This window comes from Ceratotherium simum, chromosome 4, assembly GCF_057802395.1.
Source record: "Ceratotherium simum simum isolate JZ-2026a chromosome 4, ASM5780239v1, whole genome shotgun sequence".
Taxonomy (NCBI): domain Eukaryota; kingdom Metazoa; phylum Chordata; class Mammalia; order Perissodactyla; family Rhinocerotidae; genus Ceratotherium; species Ceratotherium simum.
In genome coordinates, this window is record NC_141903.1 from 13,800,233 (window position 1) to 13,825,027 (window position 24,795).

A 24,795-nucleotide genomic window follows, 5' to 3' on the forward strand; every position below is an offset into this window, starting at 1 on the left:
TTTTCAAAATGAGTTTTACACTTTAGTATAGTTCACACAATATTCAAACACATTCTAAGCACATGTTTGCATTGTGAGTGTTCAATTATTGTTGTTGTTAGAACAGAAGTTATAGAAAGGAATAAAATCCTACTCTGCCATGTTTATCATATTTGACACTTGAGGTGATGAGGGTGGACACAAGACCATTTCATGCATTCTCAGAGCCAGAAAATGGCATCCATAGATACCTCTATATAGAGGCAGAGTATTTGAGAGCCAAATCAGAAAAGGATGGAATTATTCTGGTTTAAGGGAAGGGGGCAGAGCCCTGCCCACTCAGGGACATGGTTTCTGGGGCACCACTGAAAATAGTCTTGGTGGTCAGCTGGAAAATTAAGAAGCCGTTCCAGCCTCGCTAGGTTAAACTGCAAAAGCAGAGTTCCAGTGTAGCTCTGTGACTTGCCAAAGGGAAAAAGGACCAGTTAGCAGGCAAGACTGGAACTGTAGAAGGCAGTCCGTTCCTCTCACCGTCTCTTCAGGGCTCCAGGGCTCTGGGCTTTTATTCATCACATAGGTTAACTGATTTTTTTTAAATACTCTGAGAGGTTTGAGTTTGTGATACTCACCTTGATTCAAGCATTTTGATGCTGCTTCTAAAGGGACATAAAATGTCAAAAAGTAAAAATACAAATTAAAATACCATTGTGACATTTAATTAATTGAATAACTATTTATTTTTGCTATGGTCTCCCTGCTAACAGGACTAAAAGCTACTATCTCTGCCCTTAGATAACTTACAGTCTAGTGAGAGATACTGGTATTAAGTAAACATCAAAATAAATGTATAATTACAACTGTGACTAAGATGAGAAAGAGTGGCACATGGCAACATAAAGCCTATAACAGGAACTTCCCTTACTCTGGAGCATCAGGGAAAGCATAGAGATATTTTGGATTGAAAACAATAGTTTAAGAAAACAAATTTTGTTGACATGGTAGAAAACAATTGAAAAATGGTTAATTGTCTTGTTTCATTTAAAAATGATTTTGTAGTTTTACATAAGTCCAAACTGAGGCTTTTGCTTCAATTTTATGGCAAAATACAACATAAGCATAATAGCTCAATAATCATAATGTTATGTGCTTACAAAATAAAGAAGCATCTATTTCCACGATCTCACTAAAGATAACTATACAAATGCTGTATTTCCATGAACATTCTATATTCTATGTATGATATATGACCTATCCCAGGCATGCAAATGCTTTCTTTTCATTAGCAGTAAACTCTTAGTATTATACTGAAGGAAAATATCTTCAATAAAAACTAAACAGAAAGAATAAAATTAGTTTCTATTGAATAAATGGCATCAGGATAAAATTCTTTCTGCAACAGGTAATATATGTGTGCAATGTTATCATTTCAGTTACTGATAATTACATTTTACTAACAAATCATGGAAATAAACAATGCATGTATTTCTTCCTGACAGAGAGAGGGACCGAGTATGCTAAAAAGACAATGTGTGTGTTAGGAAGCACGGATATATTGGCAGGGAAGGTAATCCATCACGGGAATGGTTCTATTGCTTGAAATAATAAAGTGGTTATTTCAATAAATAAAGTGGAATATGCTTTTTTGAAAACCCAAATAAGATGAACTATTTGACTTAAAATATTTCAGTTTTTCTGAAGAGTGAAAATGACACAATGTTTTTATGTATTAATCATTATTAAGTAATAAAATATTTGCAACTTCCTGTACTTGGCAAACTCTTTTGAGAATCTGAGGAATGTGAAGGAGGAAAGTTGTCACAGCAATTGATTGGTAATTGGTACTGATGCATGTTAAAACATCTATAAATCCCAGTTTTTTCTTAAAAAACATATTTTAAGCTTCAAATTTGTAGAAAATAAAAAAATCCTTAGTTTCTCAAATATACTGTGACAGATTTCCTCTTTTTCATAACCTCAGCATAGAGAAGGATTAGAACTTCCAGAGAGGGATCAGAATGAGGAAATGCCCCTTGACCTGAGAAGGAACTAAAAATTGGTTGCCAGTTACCTTCAAATTTCAGCTTATAGAAAGTGTTTCTATAAGAAATAGAACATATATCTTATTAGAAATCCTTAAAACTTGAAGTGAGGGGAGAAGGCAGATGTTAGAAAATCTCTTATTTTAAATAAATTAGAAGTAAGCCTTAAATTAAAAGTCTTCATATCCTTCCCTTCTATTGGAAGGTCTTTGGTGTTGACATTTGTCAGGCTTTGTCTGAATATGTCTTTACATTTGTCTGCTGTGTTCCCACTGCATACATTATTTGTTCTCTAAACCTATCACTTTGCACTCTTGTCTCATATGTCAGTTTTCTTTTAAATAAGAAAGAAAATGAATAATTCTAAGTCAGGAATATTGAAATGATGAGCCCCACTGCATTCAGAGTCTGACTGCCCTGTGTGGATGTGTAAAGACGTATATAGGGTCCTAGTTGCTCTGCGATGACATCACTTCCTGGCAGCAAGTTACCTCTACAGCCTTCTTGATAGTTCCCTAGTGAATCGCAAATGTTAATGCATCTTCCTGTGTATCTCACATATTACTGGGGAATGACATTTGCATTGCAGAGATCCTCCCTGTGGAATAATATAAAATACTGCATGCATATCAAAATACAAAGACACAGTGGCCAAGAGACTCACAGTTGGTAATTTGAACTCTATTTCAATTTTTTATTTTGGCTATAAAAACTTAAATTAAACAGAGCATTGCAGGTTCTATTTAAATGCCTTCCTTGTTTAAAGGCTAAACCATCTAGAAGTTTTCTTAATCACCTTTGCTGCCCTTAAAGTATCCTACCTTTTTCTCTTTTATTTCTATCAGTCATAAGCCAAGAAAGGGGGTTCTCATTCGGAAAGCTTATCATATTTAGCTTGCAAAAGCTGGAGAGGTAGTATGGCATGTGTTCATGAATATATTTCTTTGCATTAAATAAACCTGACTTCTCATCCTCGTTCCACTACTTAATGGCTGTTGGTGTTACACGGGAATAAATTGTAAACTGCTACAATGAGATTAAAACCTTCAGTGTCTCAAATGAGATAGGGATTTATCTATATCTCATGTGGGAGATGATACTCCACAAAGTCACCCAGAGCTCCAGGCATGTGGAATAGCTTTTACACCATCCTCAACACCCAGCTTCCATAGTTGCTTCAGACATCACGCTTTTCAGTCAGCAAGAAAGAGGGTGGGAAGTGAGGACATGGACCTTTAAGTATATGCATGTGTGTGTATGTGTGCGCGCGCGTGTGTGTATACTTAAATTATTATTATTTATCAATTTTAAGTCACCCCCAATTATTGGGTGCAATTATTGGGTGATTTACAAAATATATCCCAAGTTCATAGCTTGTGTAAGCAGAGAGTTAGATCCTGGTGATAAACAGTAAAGATTTTCCCTTTAACTTGGTTCCTGAATGATAATGTAATCCTATTTATGACGCTGTTGATGACGATGGTAATGATAATTTAACTTACTGGCCTCTATGATGGGTATTCCCAAGTCCTCTGGTTTGCTGGAGTCACCTGTAATATGACTCCTACCTTACGTCAGGTTTCCAGGCAAAGTCTCTGAGGCAGAGACTTGGGAGCAAGAGGATCATTGGGAACTGTCTGCAGGATCAACCCCTATTAGGGACTAAAGGAAGTAAGATTAGATAGAAAGTTAAACTGTGATGCAGCCTCAATAGAGTCTTCAGTAGATGCCATAGGAAACATTTGATCTGGTATGTTCCTTAAAAGTTAATTTAAAATGAGGCAAAAGGAATGGCCTTTTTGTCTCATTCACACTGACCAGCCACTGGATGCAGGATTCTTCCTCGAGGAAGCATGCCTGGGTGAATCAACTCCTTTCTGCTGGGGCAAACTTCAGAGAGGGACTCGCTGTACTAAGGACTTTACAGTCACTAATTTCTATTATTCTTACAAAAACATTGTAAGAGATATCATTATTATCTCTGAAATCCTCTTCTCTGTATGGTTCTGGGCTAGGGTTGGCCACACACACACACATACACACACACATACACAAACACAAATTTACGTGAGATTTATATGGTGGGAATGGAGTACAGCCATTTTTACACTCCAGAGATCTGTGTGGGGCTGGGTGCTTTTGCAGCTCATGTACTTTGTTACTGATCTGCTGGCAAACCTAGTTGACACGGGGCAGTATCCAAAGTATGCAGTTCATCCAGCTCCTGCCAATCTCCTTCAGCTTCTCTGAATCCTCAGCCAGGTGTGTATGCACTGATATGCTGACAGGCACCAATTTATCCAGCAAGTCAACCACATCATCAAGGCTGGGGGTGGTGCAAGATCAATGTGGGTATCAATTGACCGTGTGCATTCCAGGCTTTTCTCATGGGTTCCAGTCTGTCCTTATTCTCCCCTATTTCATATCAACTTTCCTTCCTGACTGCCTGCCAAGCTGACTTCAGATCCAAAACTGAAGGCAATATTCTTATGTAGACTACTCCCATAATTTTAATTCCTTATTCTCTCTCACTCAGAGTGGTCTACTTCTCTAATTAAACTCTAACTTGAAGTGATCTGCATTTGGCAGCAGAAGAAATTGTGGCCTTGAGAAGTTAAGTAACATGTCACTCAGTAGGTTCACGTTTGGAGCTAGAATGTGAACCCTGGATGAATAACTCCTAAATGTGTGCTCTTAAGTATCCTGAAATGCTGTTTGCACATCTTATAGGACTGTCACAAGGATAGAATGAGTTAATATTTGTCGAGTACTAAACCAGTGTTTGGCACATAGTAACCACTATACAAGAATTTGCTATTTTTATTAGTTATTATTATTATCTTAATCCAAAGATCATACTGTTAACTACTACACCATACTGCTTCCCAGTGAGTAACTGGATAAAGGATATAAAATAACTGTCTCACTTTGTTTCTACTCCAGCATCTCCAAGGAATCAAAACCCAACTTCTAGGATTCTCCAGTTAGAGAAAACAGGCCCCAAAGATATGGTCAGAAGTGAATATATGAATACCATAGAGACTTAGGAAAGGAATGGAAGGGGACAGAGATTAATCTCAAGATGGGCACATGGTCATAAAGATATACTTCACTAAGCTAATCAACAAATATCAATTGCTTGCTTTAAGTTAGGGATAGGACCTTTTAGAGATCAAGAGAAGCCTAGGCCACAGACACAAGTCTATGGCTTTATAATGAATATCTTCTTTCAATCATTCTATCAGGATATCTCTGAATGTATTTATAGCTTCATTTGGAGATAATATCAGTATATATTTTCTTTTTTAACATTTTAATTCAGGTGTAACATATACATGAGTGTAAAAAGTTCACTAATCTTAAACATATATAGTTTAATGGATATTTACATATTTAGATCCTCACTCTGATCAAGATATTGGCCACATTAAGCATATGTTTAGTATTTTAGTATATGCAGCTTTCCTTTCTAGTCTTTCTCTTTTAATTTTTAAAAATGGGAGAATTTTACCGGTAGTAGAAAAGAGTTCCTTTTCTTGAGTGTCATCATTGTCTTCTTCTTCATTATCATCATCATCTTCATAGTAGCTACCATTTGACTGCTTACCACATGCCAGGCTCTGCTCTATTTTTCTCATTTCATTTAATGGTAACCACAGTCCCATGCCAAAGGTATTATTATTTCGTTTTAGAGATCAGGAGTTTGAAGCTAAGAGAGTTTAAGTAACTTGTCCAAAGTTAAAATTATTTTTAAGTGTTGGAGACAGGATAAATACACACTTTATCTGACCACAAAATCTCTGCTCATCACCATTAAGCTACATTTGTTTGGGGGAAAAAGAAAAGTAAAAAGAGAGAAGTTAGAAATAAAAGGAGTTGGCAGTTGAAGCAAGAGGTAGCATGCATGGAAGAAAAGGAAGGAAAGTCTTTAGAGTGAAGCATTAGAAGAGAGCAAGTTAGCAGAGAGAATGCCTAATCCTTAGACAATCCAATATAAAGTAGCTACAATGGATTTAAGAAAAGCCTGTTTCATTTTTGGGACCATGATGCAGTCAGAGAGGTGGGAATCTAAATATAAATGCCATTTGAAAAAATTCCTTCAGAATTAATATTATTTGCTAGTAAAAAAATTGAGTTTTCAAGTATGCTGTGAAAACCTGGAGAAAGAATCTATTTTTAAAAGAAGCAGGGATCATATATGGACAACATTTTTCTCAGTATCAATTATAGCATATTTAAAATATAATAGAATTTATGTTTTCTTTAATTACTACATTGTTTTATTTATTTATTTATTTTTTGGTGAGGAAGATTGGCCCTGAGCTAACATCTGGTGCCAATCTTCCTCCATTTTGTGTATAGGAAGCTGCCACAGCATGACCTGATGAGTGGTGTGTAGGTCCACACCCAGGATCTGAACCCATGAACCTGGGGCACTGAAGTGGAATGTGAGAACCTAACCATTATGCCTTCGGGCTGGCCCTTGTTTTATTTTTTATTTTCATAAACATAGACATATTTGTAAGAGTTTTCATAATCTAATTTTTCTTGATGTTTTTTCATTCCCCAATGATGAATGATAAACTCTGTAATCATAGGGTTTTTTGGAACTGTAACTACTCCATGTGTTTGAAAACAAAATACAGGATATCGTTTCTCAAGATATATTTTTAAGAAGTATGGAGAAAGTAAAATGGTTTTTTAAGACCCATAGTATTGTTAAAGCATAGATATTTTAATGTATATATTTTATAAATATGTCTGCATAGGCCGTTCTTCCTGTGTGGAATACTCTTTCTTCAGATAAGTACGTGGCAATGTAATTTCTTGTAGCTCCATCATCAAAGTAAAGGAAAATTCAAGCTCTATAATTGTGTAATTACCATCCTATATAATTTTTACAATTTAAAATTATTGTACATTTAATTTATAATTTATTGATGATTTTCAAATTGCCTGTCTGATGTCCTTATGGAAAACTGTCATTAGTCCCACTATGTACTGTTCAGCGATACATAGTGATGAAAAATGGGAGCTGACTCTGTAGCACAATAAGGTAAAAGGTATTTGTTTAAAATAGTCATGATGAAATTATATAATTGTAGGCATTTTATTCAAATTTTCCTCTAATCTGTCACCAACTGAGATGCAAATGCATACCAGGCCAGATAATTAGAGATCATTAAAATCACATCTGTATTTGGCTGTTGCACAGGGGTAAAGTTTGGTGGCAAGAACCAGATGTTGGGGGTGGGAGGAGATTATCCCAGTTGTTGGCCGTGGGAGTCTGAAACAAGGGGGCAGCAAGAAAGTGACAAACATAAATGCGCAGAGAAGAAACTGAAATGAGCAATGCTACAAAATTAAATGGATTTTTGGGTCCCAGTATTTAAAAACAGACATTTTATTGGCAAAGCCTGTTACTCATGGCAACTTAAGTTCTTTTGAGTTTTTTTTTTTTTAACTCCTTATACACATCTGTGTGCGAATGTTGCCGTGGGGGGTGGGGGCTGAGAAATAAAATGAGAAAATGAGGCTTGCTGAATGATCACAGCTAATATCTTTCACTCCACAACATCAGATAATTTTCTTTACTTGAGTTCATATACATGTTTATTTCAAAGGTGAAAAATGTCTGAATAATTAGTCACTTTTTCTAATGATTACACACAGATGCTCTTCCTAAAACTTACAAGAAAAAGGTGTTATGGACAAGTAGTTCTTGGCACCAATATTAAGAGCATGGAAATCCTGTGCTAACCAACACCTGGCAACTGACTGCTAAGTAGTATACAAAAATTATTACTTTTTTTACTGCAGTGTCAAGAAGTAAGTGAATGGTTTATGGAAAGGAAAGAATATATAGGGGTATATAAAGGAGATCAAGGAATTTAAACTTGTTAGTAAATATAATTAATAATATTTAATGCTATAAATATTTAATAATGTGTGTTGTGTGGTAGGCAACTTGTGATTTGGTCTGCAATGATCTTATTTCCTGGTATTCACGTCCTGTGAAAGTCCCTCCCTTATGTATGGGCTGGATCTATTGCCTTGCTTCTAATGAATAAAATATAGCAAAAGTAATGGCTAACACTTCCTGGATTAGAATATAAAAAAACTATGACTTCTGTTTTGCTTGCTCTCTCTGTCTCTTCTCATGTACTCACTCTGATGAAACAAGCTGCAGATGCCTGTTTGGCAAGGAAATGAGGATGGCCTCTGGAAGAAATAAGACCTTCAGTCCAACGACCTTTGAGGAACTGAAAGCTACCAACAACCATATGAAGGAGACTGGAAGATTATTCCTCATTGTTGAGTCTTCAGAGGAGACTGTAACCTTGGCTGACACCTTAATTTCAGCCTTGTGTGAAGCCCTGAAGCAGAGGATTCAGCTAAGCCTGACCCCCTAGAAATTCTGAGATAATAAATATCTGTTGGTTTAAGCCACTAAGTTTTATGCAGCAATAGACATTTAACGCAGGTTTTGATGAGAAATATAATTCTTAAGCAGTGCTCCCAGAAAACTTGCCAAATGGTCTCAGTCAAAAGTTTACCAGTGTCTGTTTTCCGATTTACATGTTAAAAATAAACAAATCAGAGCTGGGGAGAAGTCTAACTATTCTCTCTGTGCCACCAGAGAGAATAATCTAAAACAACCATCCAATGTGTTACATCTTTACATAAAATCTTTCTTGCCCTCTGTTTTCTTTAACTAGACTCACTCTCTCGGTAATTTCATTTAGTCTTATGGCTTTAAATACCACCTATATGTAACCAACTTCCAAATTTATATTTTCAACTAGACTTTGTTCCAAAAATCAAATTCCATATCCTACTACCTACTTGACATTCCACTTGAATGCTTGATAACACATCTCAATCACAAATAATGCCAATTTGAATTGACCCTGCCCACATTCCCAACATGCTAGCTTCATAGCCTTCATATTTTAATTATTAGTTACTCCATTCTTGCAGTTGCTCAAAGCCGAAAACTCTATGTAATTCTTGATTCCTCTTTTTCATGCACTACCTCCACTCCACCAGGAAAACTTCTTGTATGCACCTTCAAAATACATTCAGAATCAATCACTTCTTACCACACATTTCTGAGCCACCATAATCTTTCACCTTAATTACTGAAATAGGTTCCTAATTGGTTTGACTTCTTATACTATCCCCTTCCTTTGTCAGATCTCAATATGGTTATTAGGGTAATCTTTTTTAAAAAGTGCTCGGATCATCTTGCTCCTCTAGTCAAAACTTGCAGTCACTCCCCATTTCACTCAGAGCAAGTGACAAACTGCCATCAGTGGCCTACAAGGCCCTATGAGATCTTGATTCCTGTTACCTCTCTTATATCATTTATTAATACTCTCTTCTATATTCACTCTTCTCAGCAACCAATAGCCGCCTTGCTCTTCCCTAACAGATCAGTCATGCCAGTTGCTCAGTGAAATTCCTTCAAGTCTTTACTCAGATGTTACCTTCCCAATGAAGCCTACTCTGACTACTCTCTAAAAATATAACCCCCCCTTTTCCTCGTCCCGGCACTCTCTAGCACCCTTACTCTGCTCTAGTTTGTTTGTTTGTTTTATTCCAAAGCATTTATCACTACCTAACATATTACATATTTTACTTATGTATGTTGTTTCTTGCTTATTGTCTGATTTTCTTTATATAAACCACAAATGCAGTGATCTTTGTTTTGTTTACAGCTGTATACTTTGCTCACTTTCTAAAAAGAGTGCCTGGTATGTAAGAAACCCTCAATAAACATTGGTTGAATGAATGAATAAATGAATGAACACCAAAGTAATGCCTCCTTAACAAGGCTCATTGACCTCCAAAATTTCCCACACAGCGGTCTACTCAGGTCACATGAGTATCCCTGCATTCCTCTAATGATTTTCCTGCCTTGTCTCTGAGTTTTACACCTGCTGCTCTCTCTGCCTTTCAAATTCTCCCTGTCCATCCCTCTCCCAATTTCTCTAATCCTTATAGTACTTCTCATTGGGTTAACCATGCGTTGAGACATAGCATAGATGCTGACTCGCCTAGGAAGACTTTCCTGACATTCTTTCACCCGCTCCCCACTCCTGTCCCCATCAAAGCTAGGTTTGACGCCCACCTGTAAATTCCAGAAAATATCTCAGTGGTCCTTAATGCTATAGAAAATGGCTACTATTTATTCAGTTCTTATGTGGACGATTTTATTTAATCATCGTAAAGTTTATATGCTAGAAATGTGTAGTGGAAATGTCTGGTTCTTCATTCAGATCACCTCATATCCTTTTTATAGTCTCTGTATGCCCCTTTTCACCATTTTAAATGTGGATTTGCCTTCAACAACCTTCACCTGTGACCTTTCTATCTATATCAGCCCTCAGGCTACCGGAATCATTTTGCACCCAGTGCAAAGAGTCAGAAGTTCTTGGCAATTTCTTTCCTCTGGGGAAGCCCTTATCCAATGGCTGTGGCCTAGAGGACTATAAAAGCCCAGCTCCATTAACTCAGATTGGGACAATTCTTAGGCTTAATATGTAACCCAGAGTTCCCTAGGGTTGAAACTGAAGCAACCCTCTGCTGGACTTTGCTTGAAATTTCATTCTGGTGTCTTATTCTTCTCCTATCACCATGACTAGCAATCTATTGAGTATGGAATAGACACTCAACAAATATGTGTTGAATTAATGTGTTAATTGTACTAGCAGGCTTTTACTGTAGAAATTAGATATGCTCTGGTTGAAAATATTTCAACTAAAAATTAAGTAATAACTAATCAGGAAGTGAAGAAAAAAATAACAGGGATGACTCCAATGAGGCAATATCCCTGACCAATCTCAAAAATTTCATAGAATTGACTTATAAAAGACACCATTCTTACAAATCCAAGGAATGAAATTGTACCTTTTGGGAATAGATACTCAAAGGAAAGAATACAATTTCCCTACCATAGGATTTTCTATATTTCCCCCTTCAGAATTTTTCAATGGATTTAAACAATCTCTTTCAGATGTGAAATCATATGGAAAAAAATAGCTATCTGAGCCAATCTCTCTTCAGTGTCCTTTATGTGACAATGTGGTAGTCACAAGTCTATGGGCTTTACAGATATTATCTCATTGAATCCCCATAAATATCCTCATATATAGGTTCTACTAATATCCCCATTTTGCAGATAGAAAAGCAGGAGCATAAGGAGAGTAACTAAGCCAGCCAAATTCACACAAAAAATATTGCAGGTAAAGTTAGAAGTGAAATGGGAGCGTAAGATGGGAGTAAATCGTAAGCAGCCCTGAAAGGCTGCTACTCCCACTCTCTATTGATACTTGATAATCTGTCTTCAACCACACTTCTATTATTTTTTTTTTTAATATCTCTTTCTATCAAAGTAGGAGAGACTGCCAAGGTATACAGAACAAAATTAAAATACTAATTTTGCCCTAAAACAAAATTGCTGTTGTGTATGGCATTAAAAAAGAATAAAATTATCTAAGACTTGATTAATATATTTGAACATAATAAATGTATTTAATTGATTTATTATTTTTATGCCAGGGAAAGCTTCTATGTGCAGAGCTTATGTGGTTCATATCAGAGATATATGCATAATTTTCAACTCTTTTATAAAATTATGCTAAAGAATCAAATCAACTATAAGAGCAATGTTCATGACAGACATTGCCTCATTTTAAAAGAGTGAAATTATTTTAATTTCATTTAATGTTTCAAAATGCAACTTTTCTGCAGCCAACAAAATCAACACAAGGAATGTTTTATATTGATATGACTTTTTAAGAGGAATATGCAAAATATTTTAATTTCAAATGAAATACGTCTGTCTTAAAGAAAGCTTAATCATCTATGATTTATGTTTGAAAAAAGTTCTAATAGGGTAAGTAATAAATACTTTGGCTAAAATCCTTTCAAAGTAATGCTATTATCTTAGACAACAATTATATTTCTTGCATCTAGGCGCAATTTATTCCTAAATCCTTTACTTAATGGCAATTGCTTTAATATTTGCCTGAGGAAAATATTAAAATATTAATAAACTAGTAACCTATTCCTTGACAATGAGTCACTTGTCTGAACTTTCAGTTCAACCACTCACAAAAAAATCTCTAAAATTTAGTATAAATACAGAAATGGAAGTAGATATGTTATGAAAGAAGAAATATCTACACAGATACTTTTCCAGTCAGCAGTGGTAACTCCAACTGTAGCAAAAATAAAGGTTCTGCTTGTGAAAATTAAATGGAAAAAGTTGACAAAGATGAGAAAATCTTCAGTTTAAAGTGTTGAACAGGCTTCAAATTGTAGTCTTCTGCAATAATCATGCATTTAAGATTAGTTTCTTTTAATCAAAAAGAATATAAAGCACAGTTTAAAACACTTCATTACAGAAATAATATATATCATTATCTGAGAGGAACATATGTAAAACATTCAACTCTTTCTCTGTATAACCACTATAGATTTAAGCATTATTGAAAAGAACATTAACAGTCTGTTAAACGCACACCAGTGTAAAACACAAGTCCCATTCGTATTGGTCCTTGTAATTACATAACTGATGATATGTTTTACGTAATTTATTCAACACAGTAAGTGAAATAATTTAAATAATCTGATGATTGAAATTTAACTATTGCACCTACAATTGTAATTTATAAAACTTCTGGGCAATTTAGATAACTTTCTTTTCTGTGATTAAATAGTAGTCTGTATGTTTGAACACTTCCTGCAATGCTATTTTTCTAAATAAAAGGCTGCAATTATTTGAAAGTAAACATGAACTGTTTCTGACAGAGAAGCAAATGAAAGATTGATAGAATCAGAGTTGAACACACAGCTCCACACAATTCAAGCCAGAAGAAAACAGATGGACCTCAGTTACCTAGCTACTTGAAGAACAAATGCTTTGCTTTGAATCATTTTTAATATCGTTTTATTTCCAGACTTCATTTGGCATTTGTACACGTTGTTTGTGTTTTAACACTAAGATGTTAATTTGTTAAATGAACTTACTTGTTTACATAAATTATATCCCGTATCCATACTCTTTTTAGAATTTTCTTTTTCTACTGCCTGATTCAAGTACATGTGCTCTTCCTCAAACTTTTGCAATAGTTTGGTCATTAGTCTTCCTGCCATAACATACTGCAAGTTATAAATGACACTCAAACTGCTAATCAAGTCACCGTAATAATATCATTTCACTGCTTGGAGATTTTTGGTGGTTTTCTGTTGCTTAAGCATAACAAAATCTCTAGCATAGCATTCATGGCTCTTAATAATCTGGCCTTATCTTATCTTTCTACATGTATATCTCAATGTTCCTTACAGATGCAATTTTTTGCGAATATACTTGTTATAAGAATTATTATCATTAATGCTGCTATAAGTGAATGTTTGAATAAACACTTGAATCAATTGTGATGCATAACACTATTGAAATTGTCAAAAAATTAGATACTCAATATGGATTGGATTGATATATTTGAGTCTACTACTTATGTGCTTTGAGTGTTAGGCAGTACATTTTAAATTCTTAAGCTCAATTTTCTCATCAATAAATTTGAAAAAACAGTAATATATTCTTAAATTATATATATTTATCATATATAATGTATGATTAAAATATATACTACCATGTACTAGGAGGTGCAAATATAGAATAGACTAAACACAAAATAAATGTTAGATTTCATGATGATGAAGAAGATGATGATGATGGTGAGAATGATATGAAGAGATGACCATAGGTGAAAGATAATAATAAAACAACAAAATGTCAGAATAAGATTTAGTATAATCTCAGGTTTTTTAAACACATACAAACAAATATTAACATATTTTATAAAGTAACACTTGAGCACAGATATAAGTCTAGAACTATACACGTAATCTATTAATAGTAATCTCTTAGTGAAGGTGGAAGTGTACATCTGTGTATATGTGTGTGTGATTTCATATATGTGGGTGTTTATCTTAGTAGGACTTTATTTTCTTTAGTATATGTTTCTATTGTTTATATATTTTTACAAAGCATATTATCCTTTAAAAATTAAATAAATAAGAAAGGGAAATTTAGTAAGTACAATGGGTAATTATAGTAACAATCCTTCCACAGATAACAACTACAAACTGTGAACAATAAATGAAAACCTAACTCAAGGTACTGGAGAGTGAAAAAAAGCAGGCAGATATAGGAGGAGAAGTGACACTAGGAAGAAATAAATGGCTGTATTTGAGCTTCACATCTTTTGCTGCTTGCACCCTGAGGATAGGCTCCAGTTTTCACCATGTGGGGTGTTTAATGTTAGAATAGAAATCTGCAGTCTCATAGACTCGAAGAAATGAAGGAGAGAATTTGGGGAAACCACAGTAGCTAGAAAGTGAAAGAGGAAATCCAAGAGGGAGAGTGCCACCATTGGGGAGCCCTACATAATATAGATAATCTCTGCCCAAACCACTGGCTGAGCAATTCACCTGATATGCACAAGGCATATTACAAGAAGTTTAGTGAAGACTGAAGAATTGAAGAGAATATTCAGCTGTTGTCCACCTTAGTGGAGACAGAGATTGAAGTTTGAGTTCAGCCAAGCTAATCGCCTATTTTTTAAAAAAATCAATACTCTTCAGAAGAACACAACAAAATTCAGAATCTCTACAATTCATTATTCACAGTGTCCAGCATATAATCCAAAATTATGTAACACACAAAGAAACAGAAATATGTGACAAATCATCAAGAGAAGTGATCACCCTCACAATGACAGAGATGTTGAAAAAATAGACAAAAATTTTAAGGTAGTTTTAAAAATTATGCTGAATGAAAATGTTTGTAATGAATGACAAGATAGAAACATCCAGTAGAGAATTAGAAATAAATATAGAGAAGAAAATAGAATTTTATAACTGAAACATGAAATATCTATTGTTCAATGCACTAGATCAGATTAATATCAGATTTGTGTTGAAAGAAGAAAGAACTTGTGAATTTGATAATTGATCAATAGAAATAAATTATCCAATCTTTAGAAAAAGTGTAACAAGATAGAAAAAATAAACAGAGCCTCAGGAACCTGTGGGACGATATTAAAATGCCTAACATTTGGAGTCCCAGAAAGAGAAGAGACAGAAAATGAAGCATAAAATTTATTTGAAAAAATAATAGCTGAAAACTTCCCCAATATGGTTAGAGAGAGAAATTTATAGATTCAAAAAGCTCAGGCAACCTTAAACAGAATAAATACAAAGATAATGACATCTAGACCCAGCACAGTCAAACCACTAAAAATCAATATGAAGAGAGAATCTTGAAATCAATTAGAGAAAAATGAAAAATTACATAAAGGAAAATGATGAATCAAATTCAGCTGCCATTTTATTAGAAACTATGGCAGACAGAAGACAATAAAATAACATCTATAAAATACTGAAAGAAAAAGAATTCTCAATCCAGAATTGTATATGTAGCAAATATATTCTTCAAAAATAAAATCAAAACAAAGACATATTCTGTCAAAATAAACAAATATAATTTTCCCCCAACAGACTTGCACTGCAACACAAGCTATAAAAAGTTTCAGTTTGAAGAGAAATGATATCAGATGAAATCCTAGGATTTCAGGAAAGAATAAAGAGCATCAGATATGAAAGAGACAGGTAAATATTTTTTAAAACACTGTTTTTCTCTTAAGTTTTTAAAAAATAAATATGACTATTTAAAATAGTAAATTTAATACTACAGTAGTCATTTATAATGTCTAAAGATGTGAGGTATATAAAATAATAGCATAAATATTAGAAAAATGGAACAAATTTTATTACATATTTGAAACTTTCCTACATTTTAAATATACTGGTACAGTATTAATGTTAAATAGACTATAAATTGTTAAGTAAGAATACTGTAATCTTTAGAGCAACTCTTAAAAATGAATGCAAAGATAAATTTATCAAATTTATCAAAATAAAATTCTAAAATAAATATTTAGTTAGACCAAAATAACATAAAGAAGAACAAAGAAACAAGGAGAGAGGAGAAACCAGAAAAATATAAAATAAATTAAAAATGTAAAAATAAAAAATGTAAAACAAATACATAATTTAAACTGTAAACAAATATAAAAGGTAAAACAGAAATGTAAAATCTCATCTACATAAAAAATGGCATATGCTAATAAAACAAACATTGCAATTGAAAGTCAGATTTTAATGAGACACAAAAAATCAAGGTCTAAGTGCACACTACCTATAAAAGAGAAACTTTAATTTTATAAATATACAGTCATATGGAAACTTGCCAGGGGGAAAAAAAAGCAAATGGGAAGCATAAGAAAGTCACAGAGTTATATGAATATTTCCAATGGTTCAAGCAAAATACTATGACCAATTATATATATATATATATATATATATGTATATATATATACATACATACCTATATATACACACACACAGAAAGATTTTACCTGGACAAATAGTCAATTCTCCAAGAAGATATAATATAAATTTGTATTTGACTAATAATAGACCTTCAAAATACATAAAGCAAATATTGACAAAATTAAAGAAATAGATAATTCCACAGTCATAGTTATGGATATTAACAGCCCTTTTGTCTTTTTTAGACAAAAAGACAAGAGAGATAGATTTGAGTAATGCTATCAAGCTACTAGACTTAATGGACATTTGTAGAACACTTCACCCATGAATACCAAGATGTACATTCTTTTCGAGTACAAAGGAAACAATAATCAAGACAGATTTTTGCAGGGGCAATAAAACATACTCATTAAGTTTAACAGAATTGAAATCACACATATATGTTCTGTGGCAATAGTACAATTAAATTAGAAATAAATAATAATAAGATGTCTTCAAAAATAAACCCCAAATATTTGGAAATTAAAGAACACATTTTTAAATAAGCCATTGATCAAATAATAAATCACATGGGTAATTAGAAAATATATCTTACTGAATGATTACAAAAATATATCAAATTATGTGTGTGTGATGCAGCTAAAGCAGTACTTAAAGGGAAATTTATAGCATTAAATGCTAATATTAAATGCTAATATTAGAAACTAAAAGAAAGCCCAAAATCAAAAAAGTTAATTCTTAATAAAATTAAAATAGAAAAATAATGTAAGGCCAAAGTGTGTAAAAGAGTAAAAAAGAAAGAACAAAAATCAATTAAATTAAATACAGCAAGCAACAGAGAAAATTTTAAAACTCAATCTTGGTTGATTGAAAAGATCAATGCATTTGATAAACACCAAGCAAGAATGAAGAAGAAAGAAGAGAGAGAACATGAATTACCAATGTTGGAAATGAAAGAAGGGTTATCACTAGAGATTCTACAGATGTTAAAAAGAATAAGCAATTTTACACCAAGAAGTTTGACCACTTACATAAAATTTACACATTTTTTGAAAAACACAATGTACTAAAACAAACAAGATAATACAGAGATTTTATGTCCTATATCTATTACATCAATTGAACTTTTATCAAAAACTTCCTACAAAGAAAAGTCCAAACCCAGATGATTTTACTGTTCAATTGTATCAAATATTTAATGAAAAAAATATTTTAAAAGTTACCAGGCTTATACAAACTCTTTCAGAAAATAGAACAAGGAACACTTCTCAATTCATTCTTCAGATACAGCCTAATCCAAATACCAAAACATGACACAGATTTTTTTTTTTAAAGGAAAGATAGTCAGAGACTAATATGTCCTATAAACAAAACATTATCAAATAACATCCAGCAATATATAAGTACAATACTTCATTTCCAATTGGTGTTTATCCAAAGAGTGCATGGTTAATTTAACATTTAAAAATTACTCAGTGTAATTAAGCATATTAAAAGAATTGAGACAAACTGTAGGATCATTTCAATACATGCAAACCAAGTATTAGAAATATTCAATTCAATTTATGATAAAAAAATAAAACAAAGTGAAAACTAGAAAAATATATTTCCACAGTCTGAAAAAGAGCATCTCCAAAAATCCTACTGCTTACATATTTAATGATTAAATATTGAACAATTTCATCCTAAGATTGGAAACAAGCCAGGGTGCCCAGTGTCATACTTTCTATTCAACTTTGTACTGGAGTGTCTAGATATTGTAATAAAGCAAATAAATAAATAGTATAAAGAAGCAGCAAATTTGTCTCTCTATACACATAAAATGATTGTTTATATAAAAAATCTTAAGGAATCTACAACATATCTTCTAGAACTAATAAGTGAACTTAGCAAAGTCACAGTATGTAAGTTTAACCTAAGAAATCAATTATATTTTACTATATGAATAGCATAGTATTAGAAAATGAAATTCAAAAGGTATTCTATTTATGTTAGCATCAGAAAATAAAATGCTTAGGACTAAATTTAACAAATATATGCAAGATTTCTAGAGTGAAAACTCAGAACATTGGTGAGAGAAATTTAAAAAGAACTAATTAATGGAGAGATATACCACCTTTATGGATTAGAAGACAATATTGTTAAGGTCTCAGTTCTCTCTAAATTATTCTATAGATTCAAACAATTTCAATCATAATCCCAGCAATCTTTTTCGTAGAAGTTGATCGGTTACTTGTAAAATTCATATAGAAATTCGATGTAACCAGAATGTCAAAAGCAGTATTAAAAATGAAGAACAGGGGCTAGCCCGGTGGAGTAGTGGTTAAGGTCGCACACTCCGCTTCGGTGGCCTGTGGTTCGCAGGTTTGGATCCTGGGTGTGGACCTATGCACCACTCATCATGCTGTGGTGGTGTCCCATATAAAGTAGAGGAAGATGGGCATGGATGTTAGCCCTGGGCCAACTTTCCTCACAAAAAAGAGGAGGATTGGCAACAGGTGTCAGCTCAGGGCTAATCTTCAAAAAAGAAGAACAATGGGCCCGCCCCATGGTGTAGTGGATAAGTTCGGCACACTCCACTTCAGCAGCCTGGGTTCTCGGGTTCGGATCCCAGGTGCGGACCTACACCACTTGTCAGCCATGCTGTGGTGGTGACCTACATACAAAATAGAGGAAGATTGGCACAGATGTCAGATCAGGGCGAATCTTCCTCAAGCAAAAGAAAACAAAAAGAGGAAGATTGGCAACAGATGTTAGAGCGAATCTTCCTGAGCAAAAAAAAGAAAGAAAGAAAAAATGAAGAACAAATGACCTGCCTGCAAAACTTATTACAAAGCTTCAGTAACTGAAACAATTAAGGAATGATAAATAGCTCAGTATATAGAGCCCCCACATGTTTATTCTCATTTGATTTTTGACAAAGAGGACAGCAATCCAATCAAGAAAAGAAAGTACTTTCACCAAAAGGTACTGCAACAATTGGATATTCATGTGCAAAAAAAAATCCTCAAATCCTACTACACATCCTTTACAAAAACTAATTCACACTGGGTCATAAGCCTAATTATAAAAGCTAAAAATAGGAAAGTGTATACTTGATGTTGTTTTCTGTTAGGAAATCATCTCTCTCTCGTTTCATTTGATCTTAGCAGGCCTGCCATTCTGTCATTCATGATACTTGAATACCATGTTGAAGGAGTGGCCATGTGACCTGGACTAACCTCTCAGAATACTACCCCTCTTGCCAAAGGGATTTATTTACTGAGGAGCATGTGGTTCAAACCCTGGCAAACGTTTCTCCCTCTCCTCCTCAATTACCCTTGAGATCTTAACATTGTAGAGTTGTAAACATGCTTGTCTATCTACCTTCCTACCTTCATACACATCTTCAGTTGAAAGCAGAAACAAGGGACGAGGAGAGCACTGAAGGCACTGTTTCAGTCCCTGCATACAACTCTGCCTAAAATCCTCTCTATACTTGGCCTTCCCAATAAATACATATTTTTTAAAACTATTCTGAGATGTGTTTCTCTCCCTTGTATCTCTAAGAGTACTAATTAATACAAATAAGAAGAGAATGGCAGTCAAAAGGAACAACATGATCAAAAGTAAAGCAGTGTGAAAGAGAATATAAAGCACAGGGTCCTGTATAAATAGGTGTGTGAAGGTAGGGAGAGCAAGAACAAGAGGTTTAAAAATGAGACTAGACATGTAGATTGAAGTAAATATGTGAGGGGTTCATTGTATCATGGTGGTTATCATTAATGCCATCACTGGAAGAACCACATGTCCAGACTCGTACTGTGGGAAGGTAACAATAAAGGCAGCTTGTAGAATAGATTCGAATACAGAAGAGCTTGGAAATAGGAGAGACGGGCATCATTAGGAAAATGCTGCCATGATTAATAAGAGTGAGCTACTTTAAATGGCAATACCAGTGGAGGTGAAAATGAGGACAGTGATTATTAAAAAAAATAAAAGAAATTAGAGACACTAAACTTTGTGAAAATATGTAAACATTGAGTGAGAGAAGGACCAATCATCATTTTGAGATTTCTAATTTGAGTAACTTAGTGAATGGCAGGACCATTAATCAGAATAGGAAACATAGATGTGTCAGGAAAACACACTAAAGCATAAATATTCATTGCATTTCCCTTTTCCCTCTCTTTTCTCTCCTTTCCCCAACCTCCACAATAATTACAGTTGTTGTGATTATCATCATCATTTTAGAATTAGGAGCTTATTTGGTTTTTTTATTGAGATGTATTTCATACTATAAAAGTTACCTTTTAAAGTGTATATGTCAGTGGTTTTAGTACATTTACAATATTGTGGAACCAATCATCATTACCTATGTCCAGAACATTTTCACCACCCCATAAAAAGCCCCATACCCATTAGAAGTCACTTCTCATTCCTCCTTCCCCCAGCCGCTGGGAACCACTAATCTAGTTTCTCTCTCTATGGATATGCCTATTCTGGAAATGTCATATAAATTGAATCATCTAATATGTGACCACTTGTGTCTGGCTTCTTTTACTTAAGAAGCGTTTCAAGTATCATCCATGATGTAGCATGGATCAACATTTCATTCTTTTTATGGCTAAATATTTTCCATTGTATGGATATACCATATTTTGTTTACCATTGCTGGTGGCAATGTAAAATGGTGCAGTTGCTTTGGAAAACAGCTTAGCAGTTCCTCAAAAAGTCAGAGTTACCACATAACCCATATCAAATCTTACACTCCTAGGTATATACTCAAGATAATTGAAAATGTATGTCCATACAAACCTTGTACATGAATTTTCACAGCAGTAATATTCATAATAGGCAAAAAGTGGAAATGACCCAAATTCCATTGACTTGATAATGATAAGCTTGAAAAGGCATATAGTTTTTTTTAAAGTGAATTAAAAAAAGAAAATCAAATATGATCTACATATTATAGATACACATTAAAATGAATATAGGATGGGGGGCCAGTCCGGTGGCTTAGCAGTTATGTTTGCACATTCCACTTGGTGGCCTGGGGTTCACCAGTTCGGATCCTGCGTGCGGACCTACTCACTGCTCATCAAGCCATGCTGAGGCGGCTTCCCATATAGAGGAACTAGTAGGACGTACAACTAGGATATACTATGTACTGGAGCTTCGGGGAGAAAAAAGAAAACGAGTACGATTGGCAACAGATGTTAGCTCACGGCCAATCTTCCTCACAAAAAAAAAAAAGAATTCATAAAGAAAATGAATATAGGATGAGTGAAAGCGAGAGGAAACAAATTCTTGCATAGCAACTGCTGGAATGAACGGGCCTTCAGAAGAAGCAGACGGAAGAGGATGATTTTTGTGACACCGTTGCTTGTCATGTAATATAATTTCCCTTAGCACCCTTAAAGTGACCTAATGATAAATCTTCCATTGCTTTCCAAGACCTCAGTTTTCACCTTAAAATGGAGACAACACTTACATCTATTTCAGAGGTTCTGGCAAGATAATATATGTAAATTGCTTAGCAGGTACTGTTATTATAAGTATTATATTATAGTTATGCATTAGTGTTATCTTTTCAATATTATCTTATGTGTTGTAGCCAAGACAACAGACAGAAGTCTTATAAATGTAAAGGACCTCACTAAAGGTGAGATATCGCTGGTCTGTAATATTCCTGGTATCTTTACACCTACCACGACCTTTTGCAATTCAGAAGGTCAAACCAGTTCTTGAATTTCATGGTATTTTCTGACATAGCGCTTTTCAGAAGAGAATAAAAATGTAATGTTGAGGCAGGGATACAAGGACAGAGCAAATCTCCTTGAGGTAACAAAATTAAATCCTCTGCATATTGCCAGGTGGCCCAGCACTACTCCAGCCCAGGACACTTTAATTATCAACAAATTTGAATGCTTATTAAGACTTTCTCGAAGAGAACTTTCTGTCAACATCAGTGGGATCACATATAAACCAAGAGTCTTGGACGTCTCTCATTTTTTGGCACTACTATTGGATTGGAAACTGTAAGAATTCCAGGAAAATGTGTATACTTTAATGCCATTTACAAACTTGCATTTTAGAGCTTCATGCAGAGATAACAGAAATAGAACAAATGAAAAATGACATTCATGAGCGCCAAAGATGTTTCAAATGTAGTTTGATTTAGTTCCAGAAAATGTCTTCTTTGTAGCCTGAGTTGAAAAGAATCACCTCTCTTTTAAGACCACATGTGAGAAAATAAATTATTATAATGAAAATAGTATAACAATGGGCAAGTGTAAAGAGAAAAAAAGGAAGATAGAAATAGATGAATTTAGCATGAGGAAACCTAATTAATTATAACAACTGATATGTGTCTTTTTACTACACTTCTAGATCAAGCACCCTAGGTACCAAACATTTAGGAATTCTATGTTGCATAAATTTTGACTATTCCCCTTCCAAAGATCTAACTCATTGTGGTCTACAACAGCAAATAGCCAACATTTACACTCTATCCTCCCAGAACAAACTTGGAGGAATCAACAGTTCTTGATGTGTTACCTAGATTTTAAATCCTAGATCTTTTTATGAAATTGGACAATGCAGAGTTTGACCCCAAATTTCAAGCCAAAATTCTATAATAATATTTTAATAGTTAAAAAACATGAACTTCAAATATTTCAGTAATTTTTACTAGTTTTATATCAATTAGAAATCAATGCCTACCAAACTTAAAAAGGAAAAATAATAGATATGAAATTTAATTAAGTTCAGTATAGCTGCTGAGAATGAATGAACAAAACAACATTATTTCTACCACTACTACTCTTCACCTTGGGCCAATTTCTTTCTAATTGAGGACAATAGTTTCCTAGTGGAAACCTTGCATCAACTTGTGCCTCCCCACTCCAATCCATGTTTCACACTGTATTCAGAGTATTCTGGTATGGACACAAACCTTATAACGTCAACTCTTAATGGCTTCCCCTTTTCTTTAGAAAAAAGCCCCAACCTTAATGTGGTCTACCCAGACCAAACAGGATCTGGCCCCTCCTTTTCTCCAAAACCTTGTTCCAGGTGACCGTTTTATTCTCACTTTCTGAGCTCTAGCCATACTGAATTTCCTTTCAGTTTCTCAACTCATCATAGTATATTCCTGCTTCAAAGTCTTTGTGCATTTTCTTCCTTATGCCTGGAATCATCTCCATGTCTTTCCCCACCACCATCTCTTGGTTACTGAGAATTTCTCATCCAGGTTTTAGCTTCAAGTACCACTTAGGGAAATTTTCTCTGACCTACAGGACTAGATTTGGTGCTTTTACTACATAATTGTATGGCATTCCACCCTTCTTCATAGAAGTATTTCTTCTATATCTATATCTATTTTCTTCTATATCTTTTTTTACTCTGACTTTCCAGCTCTCATTTTTATAGTAATGTGGTATAGCTCGGAGGGACCAAAGGCATCTTGGAAATGCACTCACGGCAAAGTTGTATAGAGGATACATTTAGTTCGGTTTAGTGGAATTTATTTATATGGTTTGGTGTTACTTCTATAATTGTAAATTTATTCCTAATTGTCCCTGTGAGGAAATGACATCCTGTAATACCCCTACAGAGTGTTGTGTCATTGTGACTTGAAAGTAAAGGGCTACATGTTGTATGCTGAAATAAACATGTCCTACATGAATCTGGCACCTGAAGTATGTGGGTGGTGGAAAGGAACAAAGTTTGAAATATAAAAAGCCAGAAGGCAGCCTGGGAAAATTATTCTAAATCTTGCATCTTAAATATGAAAGGTTTTCTCGTATTTGATAACACCCTAAATATTTACATGGCATTCCCTACAGCAAGTTGTGATGTTGAAATGAGCTTTTTAAACTTCAATAAGAAAAAAAAAATTAATCACCCCCATTAGAAGAAAAAATAAATTACGTTTTTATTACTCCTACAGAGAAAAATTACAAATCTTTGTTATGTGAAGAGGCACTCATATAGTATTTAGTCAAAATATAGATAAAGAATATTATAAAGTTATCTAATATAAAATGTTAAGGTTTCTTTTTGATTTTATAATTTGATGTTTGTGATGATGGTCAGAGTTTTAAATATGTAACTTGAAATTTCTTTTCTCATTCTAAATAAACGTTGACTTTTTTAAACCTGATTTTGTATTAGTGTTCTTAAAGAAAGGTTACTCCAATTGTACTATCTTAAACACTACAAAACCTGGTTTTCTCAATGCATCATCCTATTTTAGTGCTACATTTATAACACAGAACATAATGACTGTCAATTGTTGACATTCAATAAGTAGTTATTGAATGAACAAATGGCAATTTAACATTATAATTTATTCATTATAGAGGGTGACTCTATGGTCATTGATTTTACT